This window comes from Pelophylax lessonae (genome assembly GCF_965119305.1).
Source record: "Pelophylax lessonae genome assembly, chromosome: 10".
NCBI classification, from domain to species: domain Eukaryota; kingdom Metazoa; phylum Chordata; class Amphibia; order Anura; family Ranidae; genus Pelophylax; species Pelophylax lessonae.
Window position 1 is genome coordinate 231,844,376 of NC_138777.1, and position 18,361 is coordinate 231,862,736.

Here is an 18,361-nt window from a genome sequence, read left to right on the forward strand (position 1 = left end):
GCACAGAGCATCCAGAAAGTATTCACCGCACTTCACTTTTTCCACATATTGGTATGTTACAGCCTTATTCCAAAATGGATTACATTCGATTTTTTTCCTCTACATTCTACAAATAATACCCCATAATGACAACATGAAAGAAGTTTGTTTGAAATCTTTGCAAATTTATTAAAAATAAAAAATTTAATAAATCCCATGTACATAGGTATCACAACCTTTGCTCAATACTTTGTTGAAGCACTTTTGGCACCAATTACAGCCTCAAGTCTTTTTGAGTATAATGCTATCTTGGCACTCCTATTTTTGGGCAGTTTCTCCCATTCTTCTTTGCAGGACCTCTCAAGATCCGTGAGGTTGGATGGGGAGTGTCAGTACACGGCCATTTTCAGATCTTTCCAGGTATGTTCAATCGGGTTCAAGTCTGGGCTCTGATTGAGCCACTCAAGGACATTCACATAGTTATCCTGTAGCCACTCCTTTGTTATCTTGGCTGTGTGCTTAGGGTTGTTGTCCTGTTGGAGGATGAACCTTCACCCCAGTCTGAGATCCAGAGCGCTCTGGAGCTGGTTTTCATCAAGGACATCTCTGAACATTGCTGCATTCATCTTTCCCTCAATCCTGACTAGTCTGTCAGTTCAACTGAAAAACATCCACACAGCATGATGCTGCCACCACCATTCTTCACTGTAGGGATGGTATTTGCCAGGTGATTAGTGATGCCTGGTTTTATCTAGACATGACGCTTGCCATTCAGGCCAAAAAGTTCAATCTTTGTTTCATCAGACCAGAGAATTTTGTTTCTCATGGTCTGAGAGTCCTTCAGGTGCCTATTGTCAAACTCCAGGCAGGCTGTCATGTGCCTTTTACTGAGGAGTGGCTTCCATCTGGCCACTCTACCATACAGGTCTGATTGGTGGAGTGCTGCAGAGATGGTTGTTCTTCTGGAAGGTTCTCCTCCCTCCACAGAGAAATGCTGGAGCTCTGTCAGAGAGGCCATCTGGTTCTTGATCACCTCCCTGACTTAGGCCCTTGTCCCCCGATCGCTCAGTTTGGCCGGGCGGCCCACTCTAGGAAGACTCCTGGTGGTTCCGAATTTTTTCCATTTGTGGATGATGGCCTCCACTGTGCTCATTGGGAACTTCAATGCTGCAAAACTTTTTCTGTAAACTTCTCCAGATCTGTGCCTTAATATATGCCTGTCTTGGAGGTCTACAGACAATTCCTTGGTCTTCATGGCTTGGTTTGTGCTCTGACATGCACTGTTAACTGTGGGACCTTATATAGACAGGTGTGGGCCTTTCCAAATCATGTCCAATAAACTGAATTTACCACAGGTGGACTCCAATCAAGCTGTAGAAACATCTCGACGATGATCAGTGGAAACGGGATGCACCTGAGCTCAATTCTAAGTGCCCATTCACACTACCGCGACTTGTCAGGCGACTGGTCAGCCTGACAAGTCGCGGTCCATGCAGTGCTACGGGAACCGTTCTAATAGGAGCGACTCAAGTCGCTCCGACTTAGAAAATAGTTCCTGTACTACTTCGGGGCGACATCAGAGTGACTTGCATTGACATTCATTATATGAAGTCCGTGCAAGTCGCGCCGAAGTCGCGGTGCACGCGACTTCACAGGATCGCCCCCGAAGTCGTGCCGCAGTAGTGTGAACCGGCACTTAGTGTCATGGCAAAGGCAGTGAATACTTATGTAAATGGGAGTTTTTCGTTTTTTATTTTTAATAAATTTGCAAAGATTTCAAACAAACTTCTTTTCACGCTGTCATCATGGGGTATTGTTTGTAGAATTTTGAGGGGAAAAAAATTAATTTAATCCATTTTTGGATAAGGCTGTAACATAACAAAATGTGGAAAAAGTGAAGCAATGTGAATACTTTTCAGATGCATTGTATACACTGATTTACAAAGAAAATATGGAGGGGGGTGTGGTTTCAGAACGCAAAGTGGGCAGAGGGTCCCAGTATAAACCTGGACATAGGCTGTCAAAGTGGAAATTTAGACTGTTGTAAATTTCCATTTGTGACCAATCCTTTTTTAGAGACATAATTTACCATCTGCATTGTTAAAATTGAACAGAACTTAAAAAACAATAACAGAATGGTCTTAAAGTATTTTAATTAACATTTTAACAAGCAGTTGAATCTGAGCCAAATTTCCATCATTGCGGCCGTACACTAACAAGGCAAAAAAGTTAGAAAGATCGCTGTGTACTGGGCAAATAATAGAGGAAAAAAATAATCTTCGTATTACAAAAGGTCACCATGACGAACCATCAGAACATTTTCAGAAACCTACACTAACAATGTACAATATAATTAGTTAGACTACTGAAAAATAGAGGGAGGGAAAAAAACAGCAAATTTGCATTTATAATCTGCATGTTTAAAAATATCACATTATTTATACGTCTTTAATATAATCTCACAAATTCATAGCAATTAGAATGCTTTGTATGAGATTTGCTTAATGGTTAAATTATCAATGATAATCATAATTTGTCCTGTAAAACTTCTGCGTGGTAACGGCAAAAACATATAATTTTCTCATATTAAAATAATATGACAGTTGCTGTAACCTGCACAATGGAAGGAACATTTCACATTAGACAGTTTAATTATTATTCAGACAACGTTAAAAACAGTAACCGCAGATGGCAGACTTTTTTGTATAACTGAATGCAAGGTATGTCCAGGAGGTTACAAAAAATAATAAGGAAAAATGATCATTCATTAATTTTGTTTTAATGCAATTTTAAAACTTGGATTTAAAAAAGTATGATTAGTGAAACACACCTTATCAAGCAGTTTTTTTATTTCGCAGATGTGTTAGTTTTGAGTTAAAATTTTGTTTTAGTAGTTAATTAATATCATTTACACATCTTTTTTCTTTTTATGGTTCAAACATTTTATTGGAGAACAAAGTAAACAGGTAACAACAATTGGTAAACAGAGTGACAAGATAAGTACAAGCCAGATGCGCTAACAAAATAATGGCTACAATAACCATGGGTCAAACTTAGGAGTAGGTAGATAAGAGGCAACCAGGGGGGCTGTGGCCAGGACTCTGCAACCGGCGTAGCCAACCCATAGGCACCCCATAAAGGGAACACTCTGTGCCCAGGTGGGGTGGCGCGGCCAAGCAGCAGGCGAAGCAAGGGTGAACAAAGCCCAGTAGCTCGGTAGTACGTGAGAAGGGATAAATGTGTGCGATAATCCACATGGTAATGCAACTAGACGGGGGAAACAGAGGATACAATAAGTAAAACCAAGAAAAGCAGGCCAAACCAGGGAGCCTGCGGGGTGCACTCTGTAGTTCTTGACAGGCTCAAACAGGTGTGTTGTTGGTGCCAGAACAAATCATGTGGGGAGGCGGAGAAGAAAAAAGGGGGGGGGGAGAAAGGAGGTTCGCCGGGGGGGCAATGAACAGGGAGTAGTAACCAGTAAGCCTCAGGTTAATATCAGGGCAGTAGGAGGGAGGTGTCAAAATTGGATGGAAGAAAATTGTCAACCCAAGGTTGCCAAAGTCTACCGTACTTGTCTATTTTATCTATTAGAACCGCCTCAATTTTGGCGTGTATCATGGCTGTGGTGACCCGCTGCTTGACCTCGAGCAAGGAGAGGTGAGGGGACTTCCATGCTCTTGCAATGGTTTGTTTGGCTGCCGCGGTGACTTGAAGGAATAGTTTGTGCTTAGAGTTAGATACAGTGTCCGGCTTCACATTAAGTAACGCAAAGAGGGGGTCAGGTGCGATTGATTCAGCCATCAAGGTAGAGAGGATTTGGAAGACAGCTTGCCAGAAGGTTTTTACTAGTGGGCAAGTCCACCAGATGTGCATGTGTGTGCCCGCCTCCAGGCAGCCTCGGAAGCATGTGGAAGAGTGGGAGGGTAGGAATTTTGCAATACGTGAGGGTACCAAGTACCACCGCATCAGCACTTTGTAATTGGTTTCCAAGGCAACTATATTTTGGGAGGCCACTTTTGTCACTTGCCAGATCTTGGCCCAGGACTCAGTATCTAAGGAGGACCCCAGATCCTGTTCCCATTCAGCAGCATAAGTGGGGGGGGGTGTTGTCAGGGGAGTCCGTGAGTCTGGAGTACAGCTGGGAATTGAGGCCCCGGGTGTGTGGGTCAAGGTGGCAGGTATGTTCGAAAGCAGTCATGGTGGGCAGAGAAGAGTCAGTGCGGATGCAATTGGCGTAAAAGTGTTTTAGTTGGAGGTAGCGGAAAATCTCAGAGCTCCGTAGGTGGTGGGACTCACAAAGCGTAGAGAAAGGCTTAATAACATATCTTTTTTCTTAACAGACAGGCTTTTATTTAGTCGCCCAATTGTAGGGATCAGCACAATTAAAGTGGTTGTAAACACCTGAAATGAAAAATTAAAATGGTATATCTCTCTATAGCAGGAATGCCAAACTCAATTTTATCATGGGCCACATCAGAATTATGGTTGTCCTCAAAGGACCAATTGTATCTGTAAGGCTAGATGTCCAGAGCACCCCCCTTCCCTTACATCAGATGTTAAGAGTACCCCCCCCCTCCCAATTAGAAGTCAAGAGTTCTCCAGACTCCCTTACATCACAGTGCACCCACCTTATCATGTGCTGCTGCTGGGAAGAACCTGGAGGAGGAACTGGGGACCAGAAAGTGCAGGGTCTGGAGGAGGGTCAGATGAGGCCTGGAGTCAGCTGTTCAATGCTGAGACCAGGGGAGGTGGAGACAAAAGGGTGCTTCAGCTGCACAGAGAGGCACAGGATCTGTAAGAGGAGTTCTGTCCCCCTCTATGCTACCGACTGTTGAGACGGAGCCAGGCGAGCAGAGATGAGCCACTCCGTGGGTGCACGGAGAAGTGCAGGATGTGGCAGGGGAGTTCTGTCGTCCACTCTGCTGCTAAGTGCTGAGACGAGGGTGGGTGGGCAGAGATTAGCTACTCTGTGGCTGCACAGAGAAGTTCAGGATGTGACGGAGGAGTTCTGTCATTCATTCTGCTTCTGACTGCCGAGACAATGTGGGGGTGGAGATGGGGGGAAGCATAGCTGCAGGAGAGGTGCGAGAGCCACATGAAATGGCATGGCGACTGGCGAGCTGGATTTAGCCCATGGGCCTTATGTTTGACACATATTCTCTATAGTGTATACTAGACTTAATCCAAAGCACCTAGTGGGGGTCCTATCTGATCTTCCCTCCCTCTGCTCTCTACATGTGTCACTTCTGACAGTCTAACTGGACACCAAGCAATCCTGGTAGACAGCACCACCCCGCCCCACCTCCCCCCCCCCTCCAGCACAAAGAAGGTGACTGACAGCCTCGGCTGTGCATTTCTTCCTATGAGACTGCGTAGAGGGGTGTGTGTTTAATTCCTCCACTCAAGTCTCAAATTACACTGAGCTTTCCTCTCTATTCTGTGCAGTGTGGGACATCAGTTCCTGTCCCCTACCTTCTGGAGCTGGGAAAAGGCATTTTATCTGTGTGTTTTAGAAGGCTGTACATGAGAGATGGCTGAAGATATACAGGTACAACTTACGTAGGAGGCTTTGTTTAATCTCTGTGCATCAACTAAGGCCAGTTATCCAGTGAGTAAGGGTTTACACTCCCTTTAAAGTATAAGTATGGCCTCTTACAAATACCCTTTTATTCCTACCAGTGAAGTCCACCTTAAGCAGCATGCTGTAATAGAGTGACAACACTGCTTCAAAAAACAGAACATTTTTGTGAACTGAATGGCGTCAGCCCTGCCCAACCGTCTTTTGCTACATGATTGAATCCCCCTCACTCTCCTCAGATCCCCCTTGGATTCTGGTGCTGTGATGTATTTTATCTTCAATTTGTTACAATAAAGATTTTTTATGCATCCGACTAGAGTGTGCAAGCATCCACTTCTTCAAATCAAGTTTCTTTGGTTGTGAGCTGGGTGGGCACCTGGATGTAAGGACTTGGGGAAGGGGTATTGTTTGGATTATGCTTTATGTCTAGACTCCTTAAAAAAAACACAGAAAGCGTGCGCAGGACCACTCTGAATTTCTGACAGGATTGTGTGTGTTTGCAATTGTAAGTGGGTAAGGGACTTTTCTTTTACTTTTTGGATTTTTTTCTTCATGGTTGAGGGGAAACTGGATAAAGTCAGTGGTGACCTGATTCAGCACCTCAAATTTCTCTACAGCAGAAGATCCCTCAAAATAGTTGGTTGGTGTTAAAAGCCACAGTGCTGTTACTACAATTGGGGGGGGTTGAGGGAAAAATCGTTTCAGGTTGGCTGTTATCCAAAATGGCCACCAAAACGCTACAAGAAACATTGAGATAAGAGTCACCATGCATGCAGAAGCATTATGGTGAAATTGTGCCATACAGTGCACACATATGAATCACTTAAAGCCGATTTCCAGGAAACATGAAAATTCTCCCTTGCAGTGGGGCTCCGCCATTTCTGTCTAGGGGGTGGTAAAACCATTTTTACTTCCCAGATTCCCTTGCTTCCCTGGCAGACGGTGCTTCTGCATGCTCCAATGGTGGACTATCCTTAGGAGTATTAATGTCGAACATAGGGCTATGAGGTTATGGACTTGATGATGTCACTCTATCCAAATTTTTCTTAACGTTTTTGGCTTGACATTAACTTTAGAGTCCACCAAAGTCCATCATTAACATAGTTTTTCATTTTGTAGTGGAATTATCTTCACCCAACACTCTTCCAAGTTCGGGATCTTAAGCCAGAGTGGATGGGCTTGAATCAGGAAACTACAGCACATGCACAACTTAGCGTACATTCTCAAGAAGAATGAGAAGGTACATGTCAGGGCTGGACTTATTGTTTTCTCAGTGGCTCACCTGGTTATCATTATCTGCTCATCAGTCCCAATAGGGTCAGCCCCTTCTGGCTATTTAAGCTGCCTTGTTCATTCCTTTCCTACCTTTGCCTTGTCAACATATCTGGAGTTTCTGCTGTGTTCCAGTGAAAGACTTTGCCTGGCTGACGTCCCTTCTGGTTCCTGATCCTGTTCCTGTTCCTCTGCCTCCAACTACGCTGATTTCTGGTTTCCTGATCACTGGCTCATCTGACTTCCCCTTTTGGCTTCTGACCCCTGGCTTATGTTTCGACTACGTTTACTGTTCTGTACCATTTGTAACCATTACTTTACATTACTTTACTGCATTTTCTATCTTAGTCTGATTTATGGTTCCTGACAGCAGGCGAAGACCATGAATTCAGAAGATGCAGGCAATCCACCTAGTGGTAATATTTTTTGCAGATTGGATGAGCAATACCACCTCATGGATCAGCTTGCCATAGCGTTACAGACGCTCCTGATTCATACAGCTCACCTGGATCCTCCCACTGTGGCTGTTCCGGTACAACCAGTGTTGCAGGCCGTCTCTGTGCAGGTACCTGCCTCGAATATTACCTCTGTAAGAGGTATGCCTGGATCCGCCCCGCTTCCCCAGCGTTTAAGGGTGATCCAGTTCAATGCAGAGGGTTTCTCAATCAGGTTGGGATATACTTTGAGATGCTGCTCCAGGCGTTCCCCACAGACAGAAGCAAAGTAGACAAGGTAAACATTAAAGATGAGATAGCAGCCCAAGACATACCTACAGATCTGGAGAAGTTAAATACGTGTGCCATTCTCATTGACTCCAGACTCCGAGAGGGACCTTCCTTTAAGGAGGGCTCGCAGAAGCCTCCTGTACGTTTGGCTCCGAGCTTCAGATACCCACCCTTTCCTTCCTCACTTCCATTCCTACTGGTACCAAGTCCGCAGGTGAAGTGGAACCCATGCAGTTAGGCTTCACACAACTCTCTGCAGAGGAGAGGGCTTTTAAGAGGAGGGAGAGTTTGTGCCTTTATTGGGGCCAGGCAGGTCATGTATTGAAGTCTTGTCCTACCCATTCGGGAAACGCCAGCACCTGAGGTCTTGTGGGACAGACCTTAGGTGGTGTTTTTGCATCCAGTTATCCTGAAGAGTAAATCTCTAGGCACCCTTTCTTAGTCTGAGTCGACTATTGATACAATGACTCTAATTGATTCTGGGGCTTCAGGCCTGTTCATAGATTATGCCTTTGTGTCTAAGCACTTGATTCCACTACAGCTTCATGCCACACCACTTGCCATTGAGGCTATTGATGGGAGACCTTTACAGCCTGCCCATGTGACTCATTGGACTGCTCCATTGACCATGGTCGTAGGGGCTCTGCACCATGAGATAATCCAAATTCGAGCACACAAACTTGCATAACGTTGTTGGTGACATCCCCCCCCCCCCCTCTTTGTACTTGTTTACCAATATGCTTGCTAACGTTTCAGCTACTTTGTTCGCGATACAATTCTATTTCACCTGTTTTTCTCGTTTACATTGCATTTTACTATGGTTCATCTAATTGTATTTTACTTGTAAAAAAAAAACCCAATAAAACTTTCTTAAAAAAAAAATAAAATAAAAAAACCTACCATTAAAATTATAGACTGATCATTTCTTTGTCAGTGGGCAAACGTACAAAATCCGCAGGGAATCAAATACTTTTTCCCTCACTGTAAAGCCCCGTACACACGCAACGATTATCGGCCGACCGATCATCCGTCTTTTGTCTAGAGTGGTGTTTTGTTGGTTGGAATGTGCCTAGACTGCATACGAATTTTCTCGCCCAACAAAATTCTACTTCAGAAGTGATGTCATGTGTTGGTTTGCTTTCTTTGTGTTCTTTCTTCACTGAACATGCCCAGACTTGCTCATCAGATTTTTCCCTGTCGAAATCTGTACTAATAAGATGAAAATCGGCCGTTTTGTTGACAGTCAACAAAAATTTTATAGTCTGCACACCAGATTTTTTTCGGCCGAAAAGTCGGAGTTGGTTGTCGGAAGCATCATACTAACAAGCCGAAAATCGGCAGATCGGTCGTCGGATGAAAATTCCCTGCCAATTTTCGATGTGTGTGTACGGGGCTTAAGTCTCTATGAGCCAGGCTTCTCAAAAGACAGTTTTTGGTCAATCTGAAGCCCTCTTGATAGATTTTGTACTTCTAGTTGAACAGTTAATCATTAAAAAGAGATGAGATAGAAATAATATTTAGTAGATTGCGGAATATTTTGCAAGAAGTCAATTCTCATGAAAAGATTTGTTTTATTTTCTTTTACCTGCTACTTTTGACAATGGCTTCAAGCAATAAGTACATGTAATGACTCTTATTTATCGTGTTGTATATATTTTTTTTCTCTTGCCAGTAGCTTGGCAACAGCAGTACTTGAGAGAATGCATCAACATTTTATTACAATGCATCCCAAAACATATTTTTATTTCCAGCGTTATTTTTTAATGCTACGAAATCAGCGGGGGGCAACCTAAGTTACACATCCTGCTGCGGAAGCGACTCTAGCTAACATGAAATTGCATTCTGCAGCTGTTAGGAAACCTGCAGCATACAGAATACAAAACAGTGTTTGTAGGGATGGCACAACAGAATAGCTAAGAACAAAAGCAGGTTGGTAAAACACCAGCATGTAAAAAGATGTCCTATAAAATAACATCAGTCATCCTAATATGTAGCCTCAGCAAACCTGTTGTTCAGCTGCTGAGGAACACTTGAAATACCCATTCAGGAATCTGCAAGGCATGACTTATTTGTAGTAATTTAAAGGGCTTCAAGCGTAGTATTTTTTGGGGGGATACAGCAACAAACACATTTGTGACATGTAATGGTGTGTATCCCATGCAGGGCCACTGATAAGGCATAGCTCACAACTGTCCCTGATTTTGAGGGACTGTCCCTGATTTTGTTCCTCTTTCCTCCTCATCTGTCCCTCATTTTGGTCTGATCTACATAATTGTATATAAAATTCACTTTTTATTCTTAAAAAAGTGTTTCCCAAGGCTAAACCTTTCATCCAATTTCTAAATTGCTGCATTTGTAAATTCCCAAAATCTAATATAAAGGAATAATAGTGGTATAAAAAAAAAGCATGTGTGGGTTTAACTAATCATTTTTTTGTATAATTCTCCTTTAAAGGGGTGTGACAGGGGGTGTGTCCTATGCCTACATACTTGGGACGGGAGCCCCGAGCAAAGCCACGGAAGACGGCGGGAGGGGGGGGGCGTCCCCTCCCGCTCACCCGGGTAACGATCGAGCGGCTCCCGAGCATCGGTCATTACCGACGGAAGACCGTCGGCTTCAAACCACGGTAGCTAGAGGCATCATCCCGGTATAACCCCGCAAAGTTACCCGACGTACCGATACGTTGATATGCGGTAAGTGGTTAATAAATACTAGAAAGAAAACTGGTAACCCAGTGGGAGTTTACAGATAGATTAAGGGAGTAATAGAGTAGAACAACAAAATATAATAAAAATAACAAACTTTATTGTAGAACAATCATAAAAATGACCACATGGTCAGTGGTAATTGCTAAGGTAAAAGCAGACATCTGATGACATACAAAAATGTAAACAAAGCGCCCTCTAATACAGAGATGCTGGAGCACCAGACTGGCTGATGTAAGGTATCAGGCCGGAATCTTGAGGTGTTCACAAGGCAACCCAACGCATTTCGGAGCTAAATGTTTTTTCCTTCTTCGGGAAAGAAGAGGGGTGCCAAAGTTCTACAATATAATAATATACTGGTAAGAAACATATGTTCATAAAAGCAAACAGCAGAGTCATAATAAGGAAGGTGAGATACATATACTTATGGCACTTTTCCACTGCAAGTACCGGCTCGGCTCCACTCGGCCCTGCTTGGCCCTGCTTGGCTCGGTTTGGTTTTCCACTGCATGGTACCACATGGTACGGTGTTGGAACGGTTCGGTACAGTTTGGTACGGTTTGCTTTTCCACTAAAGTAGTAAGTGGGTGGGATAAAAACGATTCTCTGACCAATCAGTGGCTAGTAGTGACAAACAGTCAAGGCTGCATGCAAAGGATTGTGGGATATGGTACCGGTACGGCCCTCTTGGAACCACAAATGAGGTGGAACTGTTTAAGCGAGCCGTACCATTCAGTTCCATGTAGTGGAAAAGCGCTGCCATACCTTACCGTACCGAACCGTTCCAACACCGTACCATGCGGTACCATGCAGTGGAAAAGCGCAAAAGCGAGCCGAACCGTTCGGTTCCATGCAGTGGAAAAGCGCCTTTACATACAGTCATCATAAAAAAGTGCATATAGCAGATGTGTATTTCCACGCAGTTCATAGGTACGCCCACCAGACTGGCTCAACCAAATAGTGCAGATGTAGCCATGCTGCATCTGTCTGCACATGCAGGGACCGTCTGACAGTTTTACCCAGCCGTGGGAAATCTATAGATACTTAAAAAAAGTAAAAATACTATGTGGTAAGGGAGGAAGCAAGAAAAGAAAAATAAAAAGTTTTTAAAAAATCCCAATCAAACAGCAAATGGGCCTCATTTCACCCCATGCCCCCCCCCCCAATCGTTTATATGGAACCCCTCCTTTTATCCAGCCCACATCTCCTCTGCTTCTTTCCATAACTGGGAAGTACTTCACATAGCGAAACTCTTCTACCTTGCTGAACCCAATGGTATTGTCTTTTCCAGTGTTATGCTAATGCTCCCATTTACATTTTCCAATGCTACTGTGAAAAAGGAAATTGGAAATCTCCAACTCTCAATATACTTGAGGTTAAAAACCATGTAACACAAGCTGTGATACATGGGAAAATCTACACCACCCTAGCACCCCGCTCGCTTTCCTCCCTTTCTGCCACTATTCTTTTCTCCCACCGTAAAATGCCTACAATGTTGAAATTTCAACAGGCTCTATTTGTTGTGAATTTGAATCACCACTTTGTAGACGAGTAGAAGGCCCAAGTGAATATTTGCTACGCTCCACGTGCATCCAACTCTTTGCTTTCTTTTTACTATATGTGTCTTTGTACTCCATCAACTTTGTATTCGCTGATAAGTTACTAAAGTCCAATAAAATCTTTTGAACAAGAAAAGAAATGACAGATCACAAGATAAATACAAGGAAAGTATTGTGCTATACCTTCAAACGGATTTCAGTCCTACATTTCAATCAAACATACAGTAGATATGAATAGTAACGGGTTGTTGTTGTTCAGTCCTTTAGTCATGTCCAAATCTTTCTGACCTCATAGACCATAGGACGCCAGGCTTTTTTGACCTCCACTGCCTTCTGGAGCCTCAGGTTCTTTTCCAATGAGTCCTCTCTTTGCATTAGGTGGCCAAAGTATTCAAGTTTCAGCTTCAGGATCTGTCCTTCCAGTGAATTTTCAGGGTTGATTTCCTTCAGGATTGACTGGTTTGATCTTTTTGCCGTTCAAGGAACTTTCAAGAGTTTTCTCCAACACCATAGTTCAAAAGCATCAATTCTTTGGCGTTCAGCCTTCCTTATGGTCCAATTTTCACAGTCATAGGTTACTACTTGGAATACCAAAGCTTTGCCTATACGGCACCTTGTGGTTAGGGTGATGTCTCTGCTTTTTATTATGATGTCTAGGTTTGCCTTCGCTTTCCTCCCAAGATAGTAATTATGGAACCTGAAATCCTTACCCCTCAATGGTCATCTTGGATTCAGGTGTCAACTATGACTTACTGATCACTTACTTTCCTCCCATCATAGAAACGGGTAGCACACCATAAATGATACACATGCAGCAAACAGCAACTCACACACTGGGGTTGATTTACTGATGGCAATTGCAAGTGCAGTTTCTCCAGAGCTTAGTAAATGAGGTAAAGCTTCACTTTCTAAAGAATATCCAATCATATGCAAAGAAAATAGTAAAATATAAAAACAGTATTTTTGCTTGCACGTAATTGGATGATAGATATTAAAGCATCACCATATTCACTAAGCTTTGGAGAAAATGAGTGCAACTATTTGTCTATCTGTCTATCAGTCTATTTTCCTTTAGTAAAGCCACCACAATATTTATTAACGATAGCCCTTAAAATGTATCAAAGCCCAAACTTTATTTTACTTTTGTAAAGAGTGGGGAACAACCGATTATCGGCAAAGACGATATATCGAGGGCTGATCTGCACTTTCCCCGATATATCGAAATCGGCCTCTGAGGTTACCGATATTGCCGATGTTTTGGGAAAGTGCTGTACCGGAGTGATACCTGCAGCTAGAGGCATCACCCCGGTACCGGCGTCCATAGCCGACGGTCGGCTGTCTTGTAATGACAATCTATGTGGCTGAGAAGCTGCTCGGCTGTCATTACAAGGAGCGGGAGGGGACGCCCCCCTCCCGCCGCCTTTCTCGGCTCGCCCGGGTCTCCCGTCCCACCGGGAGACACGGGCAACCAGCCTGCATGGCCGCCCAAGACTAGACCCGATCAAAGCCACATTCGGCTCTGATCGCGTCTCCATGTAAAAACCCGAAAGTGATGTCATGACATCACTTCCGGGTACTCGGCGCCAGATTAAAAAAAATTACAGCATTCAAAACGCCAAACATGGCTGTTTTGAATGCTTTTAAGTGCAGAGGAGGGGTTTGGGGTCTTATAGACCTGTCAAGTGTAAAAATAAAAAATAAAACATTTTTTAAATGTACAAAAATATCGGCCAATACCGATATTCAATGTCCAAAATATAGGTATCGGCAACGAAAATCCAATATCGGTCAATCACTAGTAAAGAGTAGCGAGAGATTAGAGGGAAATTGTATTTACTTTGGAAAGATTTCCTTTCACTTCCTGTTGCATCTAAATAACGCAGAATAGGACAAATGTGGCTAAAGAAAAAACTGATAGGTTTAACAGCTTCCTGCCCGGCCTATAGTACAATGATGGCTGGGCAGGAGCACTGTTGTTCTGGAAGGACATCATATGACGTCCCCATAGAACGTTCCTCTCACACAGCCACGGGGCCTGCACAGCGGCAAGATCTGTCACTGACTGATGACTGATCACTGTACCAATCTGCTGCCAGTATCATGTGATTGCTGTGACCAATTAAAGCAGTTGACATGACAGTTGTAAGCAATGGATGGCTTCCTTTCATGCCATCCATTGTATACAATTGTGTTACTAGCTGTGATTGGTCAAAGTAATCACATGGTACAGACAGGGCCAATCACAGCTAATCTCAACAAAAGACACTGTATGAACCAGTTTCATTCAGTAAAAATGGTTGCTTATACCAATTTAATTCACTGATAAAAACAATCATAATATGTAAAAAAAAAAATCCTGATTACTTCTCCAGAGTAGTAGTGTTAATATGGTAACACTGTATTGATCTGTTCACAGTGTGCTAGAAAAGAAATTATAATAAAAAGAAAAAAAATGTAGTAAAAAAGAAAAAAATTAAAACATTTTACATACTGTCCCTGATCACTGCCACATCCGTTATGTAACACTGTACTGCACTGGTGACAGTATGTAAAAAAAAAAAAAAAACTTTTTTTAAATTTCCTTATGTTCCAAAAATTTGTGACAAAAAAAATTACAACTTCAGAAAACTCACCATGCCCCTTACTAAATATCTTGGACTGTCTACTTTCCAAAAAGGGGTCATTTGGGGGTATTTGTATTGTCCTGGCATTTTCGGGCCTCAAGAAAAGAGATAGGCCATCTAAATACATCAGGATTGATTAATTTTGATAAATTTTGATAAATTTCCTACAGACTAAATAATATGCTCAATATAATATTTTCACCAAAGAAATGTAACAGAATACATTTTGACCTAAAATTTATGTATAAAGATTTTTCATTTACAAAATTCATAAACGAGAAAAATAATATATATTTTTTTTTTCAAAATGTTCGGTATTTTTGTTTATTTAGCAAAAAATAAAAAACCCAGCAGTGATTAAATACCACCAGAAAAGCTCTATTTGTGTGAAAAAAAAAATGATACAAATTTCTTATGGGTACAGTGTTGCATGACCGCACAGTTGTAATTCAAAGTGTTGTGAAAGCACTGAGGGGCAGTTCACACCACATGCAGTCCAGTGCGTTTTTTTTCTGCATTAAAACCCCATGGATAGTGTGTTATATGGTTTCCAATAGCATAGTTCACATCAGTGCTTGCAGTTCCAGTGCGTTCCAGTTTCAGAAAAAAGTAGAACTTGCTGCATTTTTCCTGCACTGGACTGTACTGGAACGCTGTAAAACCCATCAAAAACGCACTGGTACGCACCTAAATGCACAAAAAATGCACACATGTCTTTATTTAGGGTTAGGAAAAAAGAGGGGGAAAAATGCACTAGAGACTGCATCAAAAACGCAACAAAAACACATAAAAAATGCACTGGAACGCATCAAAAAGTGCGTCAAAAACACGCATGCAGAAAAGCATCTGGAATGCATCCAGACTGCGTTACTATGGTGTGAACTGGTCCTAAGTGCTAAACATTGGCCTGGGCAGGAAGGGAGTGAAAGTGCTCCGTATTGAAGTGGTTAAACCATTTTTCTACTCTATCCATTGCAAAAAAGATTAAAACTTAAATTAATATATATATATATTTTTTTTTGCAAAACTGTGTAAAAAATGTACCTTTTCATTTCTTCAAAGCCTACTAGAGGCTCAAAGAGCAGATAAAAAAAACATTTGGATCATTGTTCATTTTAATAAACAGCTTGAAACAAAAAAGAGGCTCGTATGTTTGGTATTTTAGCACTTCTCTGAGCATTTTATTCAGACACCTGCCCAGGCTATCATCTACTGAACCATCACTTCAATCAGAAGCCAATTAACCTACCAGCATGACTTTGGACCAAGGCAGGAACCTCAAGCATCATGAAGGGACCCAATCTCTTTCTCATTACTCTCACAATATCCCCCAGTTCCAACAATAATGTGATAGCTAGATGATCGCATGTATAAAAGAAGGTAAAACGAGCTTCTGTCTTCTATCAGTATTGTTTCTGTCAATTTTTAAATTAAGTTGTAGTACAGTAAAACCTTGGATTGCGAGCATAAATCATTCCGGAAACATGCTTGTAATCCAAAGCACTCTTATATCAAAGCGAATTTCCCCATAAGGAATAGCTGTGGTTTCCCCCAGTTGTCAATAGGTGGCACTGTTACCTTTGCATTAGTGTGATGGCCCCTTTTACACTTCTGCGACTTGGGACTGCATGATTTCCAATGAGTACCGTTCATATCTGTGCGACTTCAAGTTGCAACAACTTCAAAGTAGCCCCTGAACTACTTTGGGCTGATTTTAATGCATTTTGGGGTCCATAGACATAGGCATTGCTTCAAGTCCAGTCAAAATCGCGTCACATTCGCGGTAATATCGCAACTAAAAAATCTCGGTAAAATTGCACGACTTTTAGATCGCATAAGTGTGAAAGGGGCCTTACAGTGAGTCTAGGTTATGAAAATGTATACTTCTTTCAGCCAATTATACTGCTCGCTGAGCATGCTGGGAGAAAGTATTTATTTGGAGGAAGTCAGGTGATCTGTGCCCTTTTCCACCCAGACTCCTGTCTGGGTGGGTGTGTGAGAAGCAGCTGCTGCTGGGTAGGCCTTGAAGCATAGCCATGTGCTCAGGACTCTGTAAGGGAGAGCCTGCTCACTACCTAGAAGCATGAAGGAAAGGATGGAGACCTGAGATGAAGTACCAGAGGTTCCTCTGCCATGAAACGGGGAACCATAGAGAGACTGGGAAAGCATTAAGATGGAATCATCCACAGAGTTCCTGCACATGCTGTGAGTTGAATATTGTTGCTACAGGAGACAGCCTATGCTACAAAGTACAGATTGTTGGTTCCAGCCGATGATCTGTGGCTTGTTGGACATGGCAAGGAAGAGGAGTCAGTGTGAATGTGCCCAGGACTGGCAGGCGCTCTCCCCAGACTAGGTTTACCTGACCGAGCTAGCCAACCATCGCACAGGCTGCAGACATAATATCCAACAAATCACCAGCGCCCCCAACATTTATTTATTTCCGCCTTCATCTCCTGAGTAATAGCGAGATCCACTTATCAACTATTTGCGGGCTCAAGGGGCAACTGCTTTGGGCCCAGGGCAGCTACCCTTTTTGGTTGGTTCATATGGCATGATTTATAGGGGTCTATCTGAGATGTAAATGTAAATTTTCTTGAAATTGTGGCCGGTACAAGGGGTGAGCAGGAGGAATGGCTGCCCATGGCACTGTGGTATCATGTTAGGTGGGGGGCGATTTGTGTTGGAAGGGGGAATTTGGGGGGTGGAAGGGGGTAAGCATTGTTCTAGGAGTGGAAATTTGGGTGCTAAAAGTGATGAATTAGGGGCATTTGTGTTGGGAGGGGGGATGGGGGGGGGAGAAGATTTGTGCTGGGAGGGAGGGATTTGGAGGAATTTGTGCTGGGAGGGGAGATTTAAAGTGGGAGGATGTGTACTAGAAGGAGACATTTTAGGGGTATAGGATTTGTGATTTCTTTTTTTTTTGGGGGGGGGGGCATTTGAGCTGGGGGGTCTGGGGGATGGGGGTGCAAAGCGTTGTACTGAGAGAGGGGATTTTAGCATGGGGGTGGATGTGTACTGGAAGGAGGAGGAATTTATGATTAGGGGATAAGCATGCAGATAGGTGCTTTTTGTAGAGGGATTTCTGCTGACATATAATGCTCATACATCTTGTAGGGGTTTAGTTTGACATGTTCGCCTAGGGTGCTAGATAACCTTGTCCCGGCACTTGTTGCAGCTACAGCAACAGCTACTTTTGTTTAGAAAGGCGACTCTCTTTCTATATCCACTGCATCACTTTTACAGGTGGTGGAGGGGGTCATTTGAATTCTTGTGGTTAATCAAAGTTGCGGTCAGAAGATTGCTTTGTTTTTGGTTTTTGATTTCTTGTGCAATTCTCAGTGGATGGTAAATAATTAAAATTGACTGAAAATTGACACCTGTTTGGCCAGCTATAGACTTTCCGGTAACTTCAACAACTTTTGTTCAACTGATAACTGCACATACAATCAAAAGTAACCACCTGAAAAAATGCAACCTACCACCATTGAGTTTGATTGATCACTTGAGTCGATCTAACTGAGCAATTATTGACAGCTTCAGTATTGAAAAAAAATTGATTGAAACCTGAAAAAAACTACAGCAAATTCGTCAGAAATCTGTGTTTTACACTGCATCCGCCAAGGGATTTGAGGTGTATGCTTCTCAGCTGGTCATTTTCAGTTTGTACCATCTTAACCTCCCTGGCAGTAATCCCGAGCGTGACTCGGGGTGGATTTTTTAGTCCAGGATCGGTATCCCCGAGTCACGCTCGGGGTGGATGTGCAGAGAGCGCAGCGGTGTCTCTTACCTTCTCCTGGTGATCCAGCGATGATCTGTAATTGCTGTGACCGCCAGCCGAGAGTCCCACCGCTCCTCCGTCGGTGTGATGACTTCCTAGTTCCGTTCCCTGCACTAGGAACTGGGAGCGGAACTAGGG